The sequence below is a fragment of the Heptranchias perlo genome, chromosome 9 (genome assembly GCF_035084215.1).
Source record: "Heptranchias perlo isolate sHepPer1 chromosome 9, sHepPer1.hap1, whole genome shotgun sequence".
NCBI lineage: Eukaryota > Metazoa > Chordata > Chondrichthyes > Hexanchiformes > Hexanchidae > Heptranchias > Heptranchias perlo.
Window position 1 is genome coordinate 3,277,953 of NC_090333.1, and position 5,164 is coordinate 3,283,116.

The following is a 5,164-nucleotide window of genomic DNA, read 5'->3' on the forward strand; positions in this document are numbered from 1 at the left end:
TGGAGGCCAGGGCCCTGTTAACCATTGTGCACAGAGTCAGTGAGCTGAAACTGAGGGGAGCCCTCACTCACCTCCAAAGCTCCATTGCTCACTGGAGCATTAATGAAAGGAAGGATCTTCCTTTCATTACAATCACCTCAATTGTCTCATTTCAATGTTCCTTGCTTTATTTTAACCTGCTGCTTCTTTGTCTGTTACCCGTCTGCTTTTTGGTTGCTCTTTCCCTGTTCCCCATCTGTTATAGAATCAGAATCAAACAGCACAGAAGGAGCCTATTGGGCCCATCGTGCCTGTGCCGGCTCTTTGAAAGAGCTGTCCAATTAGTCCCACTCCCCAGCTAATCCCCCGTAGCCAAATTTTTCCTTTTGAAGAAAACATCCACTTTCTGCTTTTCCCTCTGCTCTTGTCTCTCCATCTCCCCCCGTTCCCTTTGTGTCCGCAGGGTCACGATGTACAAATCTCCAGAGAAAGGGGGGAAAGGCGTGCCCAACGTGGCCCTCATCCTGATGGCCACCTTTGTGTGCGGCTGCATCAAGCTGTGCATGGACCCTCGGTACGCAAACACAAAGTGTCACTACGTGCTGAGGTTCTACCTGTCCCCGGTGTTGAGAAGGATGGGCCTGGCCACGCTGCCACGGAACGCTCCGTCCAGTTGGACCGTTCCGCCCCACCTGTCCTTTGTGGAAAGGTTTGTGCAGGAAAACACCTTTGACCACAAGGCGATCAGCAAGTGGTCCGCACGTAACGTCCTCGAGACCCTGCGGGAAAAGGAGATGGTGGATCCTGTCGGTTGGTTCCCCGAGCAGACTGTCAATGTCATTTGGCAGAACGCCTCATCGCCAGAGCTTTCAAACAAGCACCAAGACCTAGCTTGGCTGGTGGTGAGAAGGGCCCTTCCAGTCAGATCCTTCATGCACTCCCGGGCTCTCAGCGCCACCGCGCGCTGTCCCAGAGGAGGCTGCGGTGGAGACGAGACCGTCACCCATCTCCTTCTGGAATGTGCCTTTGCAAAGAAGGTCTGGAGAGAGATGCAGTGGTATCTGTCCAGGTTCGTCCCGAGCAGTTCCGTAACACAGGATTCTGTGCTCTACGGGCTGTTCCCGGGGACGCACACTGAGACGGACATCAGCTGCTGCTGGAAGACCATCAACTCGGTGAAAGACGCCCTTTGGTCTGCCCGAAACTTGCTGGTCTTCCAGCACAAGGAGCTGTCCTCGACCGAGTGTTGCAGACTGGCACATTCCAAGGTCCAGGACTACGTGCTGAGGGACGCACTGAGGATGGGTGCGGCCGCCGCAAAGGCCCTGTGGGGAAAGGCAACCGTTTAGAGCCTTCCCGCCATTGTAAACCGAGGGGCTACAATCAGGGAAAAACCCCCTCGGGCAGAATGTAAAATTCAAATTGCTGAGATGTACCTGTAATGAATCTAAAATGGACCAGAAATGAATCTGTAAGCAATAATCTGTGTTGAGTATGATGCAATGAGACACCCCAGATTGTCATGAACTGTAATTATGTCCAATGTTTTCATTGTACTGCACTTAACGTAACCTGCAAATTGTATAATCTGTATTGTGTACGTTTGGAAAGTGACATGACAACTGTTTTGTATGTACTGCTGCAAATTTTATGAATAAAGTATATTTTTTGAAAAAAAATCTGTTCTTATCAGTTTAATATCTGATACGTCCCCTATCTGGGGACCATATATTAAATTGATTTTTGGAACAGGGAGATGGAACAGGGGCTTGCTCCGTCCACTCCACGCATCGACCCAGTATTGCAGTGTCTCTGGGAACGGTGCACCTCCCTCTGGGGAGATATTCAAAAGGAAAAAACAGCTCTTTCCCAGCGTCTCTCTACGTGTGTATGGATTATTACTCAGAATAAAGCTGATATATTGCACTTACTTTCTCAGCTCATTGCTATTCTTTTCTTCTCCTGGGCTGAGTGCCCCTCGCTCCCTCGCAGCGATATAATTCAAACTGCAAAATACCTTGACGTCGTTGACTTTAAACGAGCAGGGTCTGCGTGTCTTTGTGCGTACAAATGAAAACTGCGAGATTAAAGTGTGCGTGCTCCTGAACTCTCTGTCTGTCTGTCAAGGAGAGGAAAAGGCGGTGGTGGTGAGGGTGGAGCATCGCGCTCAGGAAAGGAGACTTTCTTTGATGCTGCCAATTAATCCGCACCAGAAATTCGCTCCCCCCGACCGGGATTCGAACCCAGGTCTCAACGAGTTTGAAAGGTTGCGTCCTGTCAGAATTCTGGGAATTCCTCCTTTTCCGAGTTTGGAAAACTGTGGCCATTGACCAAAATCCTAAGATGGAAGGATAGGTGAGACGTCACCAGTCTCTGTTTCAATGCAAAACCTACAGCAGGTGGTCAATGATCAGCACTAATTCGAGAGGCAGTCGGTCATTGAGAGAGGCAACTGCTCCAGACATGGCGGAGCCATGCCTCGGTTCTGATGCAAAACCAATCGACAGCGAGGACGTGGGGTGAAAAGGGAGCCTTGTGTGGCAAGTGCTCGACGATCGGAATGAATTCGAAGAACAATGGCCCATCGAGAGAAGCAATTGCAACATGATGAGAGACCATCAAAAGCCATTAAAGACTCTTAACAACTTTGTAAGAACTGCTAAACAGACATGGAAGGGCCTCATTTAACAACGAAAACTATTGTAAGAGAGGGGTATATAAGTGGAAGCTCGAAACCTCTCTCTCTCTTGTTTGCTCTCTTGCGTTTGGTCTCTTGTTTTTTGCTCTTGTTTGCTGTCTCTGGTTCTTGCTCTCTTGCTTCTTAGCTCTTATCCCTTTTCCAGCTCTATCTCTCTTTCTCTCTCTCTTTGTTCCTGCTCGCTCTTTTTTTTTCACCCGAGCTCTCCAGGGAGACGAGCAGCTTCCAGTGAAACCAATGTGAGAGAACCGGTCAGCCAGACCGAAGAGTGTAAAGGAATGGTAAGCCCCAACCACACGTGTGTGTGTGTGATAGGTGTCTCCAGGGTCCCCACCAGCCTCTTAGTTTAGCGGGATAAGGTACTGTAGTGGGTGTGTGTAACTCAATGTACTGTGTAGGACCGTTTTTATCGTTATTTTCTTCGTGTTGATGGAATAATAAAAGCAACATTCCAATTAAATTCAAACACCGAGTTTGTGTGTTCTCTGTGCTATTCGGCTACGTGATCCATCACCGGGTGCGTTTGCAAAAGTCCTGTCTTGCTGAACCCCCGGTCCGTGAGGTATAAGTGTTCCTTGGCTAGACCGGGGACCAGATATCTGCACCGATCAATAGGGTGAGAACAACCCCAAAGCACCCTACAGTCCTAACCACTAGACCTGCCTCAACCTCCCTGGGGAACCTGGACATGAGGCTGAGAACATGCACGCCGGCCCCACTGGCAGCACCGACCAGCAGGGAAACGGCCGGCCGGTACTTCCCTTTCACAGGCTTTTGGCCCTCGATTAAACGGCAAAGGTGTTCAGAAGGAAGGACGGGAGGGTGGGAAATCAGTGGAATGTCACACCTCCGACCCAGAAAACAGGTCTCCTGGTCAAAGCAGTCCTGCCCCGCCCTGCCATTAATGTGACAATGGACAGGGCCCAGCAGCTTCAGACACATCTTTCTTTCAATCTGCAAGTTCCTTTTAAAAAGCTTTCCCTCCACAGCAGCCTCTGAGTGAGAGAGAGAGAGAGAGAGAGAGACTCACTGACTGACACAACGTACACACACACACACACACACACACACAACACCGCCTCCCATCCGATTGGTGGACTACTGGATCGAAAATCAAACTTTTAGTTTCAATGCAGGGGAGAGCCCGAACGCAGTCCCCCACTACCACAAATTTTGCAGTTAAGTATCCCGCATTTGGGGACATCGCAGGCGTCAGCGCACCCCGCGTGCAATGGGCTGGCCTCATCCTGGGAGATCCACCTTCAGGATCACAGATTCTCCCCTGCCAGGTAAGTATGCCTTATGTCTCCACACAGTGCCACTTGACAGCATTCACTACCTCTTCACTCACAATGTGCTAATGCTCAGAGATTAATTTTGCTCCTGTATTGTAACATGTATCCGATAACATACTCAGAGAAAATACTGCAGCGATGCAGTGGTCTTTCCCCATGGCCCTGTCAATTTTTTTCCAAGTCAAGTATTTATCCAATTCCCTTTTGAAAGTTACAATTGAATCTGCTTCATCCACCCTTTCAGGCAGTGTATTCCAGATCATTACAACTGGCTGCATAAAAAAATGTTTCCTCATGTCGCCTCTGGTTCTTTTGGCAATCATTTTATCTCTGTACCCACTCGTGACTGACCCTTCTGCCTCTGGAAACAGTTTCTCATATTTACTCTGTCAAAACCGTTCATGATATTGAGCACCTCTAACAAATCTCCCCTTAGCCTTCTCTGCTCCAAGGAGAACAACCCAAGCTTCTTCAGTCTCTCCACATCACTGAAGTCCCTCATCCCTGGTTCCATTCTAGTAAATCTCTTTTGAACCCTAAGGCCTTTCCATCCTTCCTGAAGTGCGGTGCCCAGAATTGAACACAATACTCCAGTTGAGGCCTAACCAGTGTTTTATAAAGGTTTAACTTAACTTCCTTGCTTTTGTACTCTATGCTCTTAATAAAGCATATGGGATCCTGGACTTGATTAAGAGCCTTCTCAACTTGTCCTGTCACCTTCAAAGGTTAATGTATATACACCCCCAGTTCTCTCTGTTCCTGCACCCCCTTTAAAATTGAACCATTTAGTTCATATTGCCTCTCCTTATTCTTCTTACCAAAATGCATCACTTCACACTTCTCTGCAGTAAATTTCTCTGCCATGTGTCTGCCCATTTCACCAGTCTGTCTACGTCCCCCTGAAGTCTGTTACTATCCTCCACATTGTTTACTACTTTTCCGAGTTTTGTGTCATCTGCAAACTTTGAAATTATACCCTCCAGATCCAAGTCCAGGTCACTAATATATATTAAAAATAGCAGTGGTCCTAATACTGACCCCTGGGGAACACCACTCTATACTTCCCTCCAGTCTGAAAAATAACCGGTCACCAGTACTCTCTGCTTTCTATCCCATAGCCAAGTTTATATCCATGCTGCCACTGTCGTTTTAATCGCATGGGCTTTAATTTTGCTAACAAGTCTATTATGCG

The 5,164-nt window shown here is 48.2% G+C and overlaps 1 non-coding gene and 1 pseudogene across 1 annotated transcript; one reads left to right on the top strand and one right to left on the bottom strand.

Moving 5' to 3' along the window:
• Positions 1 to 1,640: 1,640 nt before the first annotated feature.
• On the top strand, positions 1,641 to 1,811 carry LOC137325811 (U2 spliceosomal RNA; annotated as a pseudogene).
• Positions 1,812 to 3,810: 1,999 nt separating this feature from the next.
• LOC137325674 (U1 spliceosomal RNA) lies at positions 3,811 to 3,974 on the bottom strand. Its single transcript, XR_010963919.1, has one exon. It is a non-coding gene; the product is annotated as a U1 spliceosomal RNA (small nuclear RNA).
• Positions 3,975 to 5,164: the final 1,190 nt, after the last annotated feature.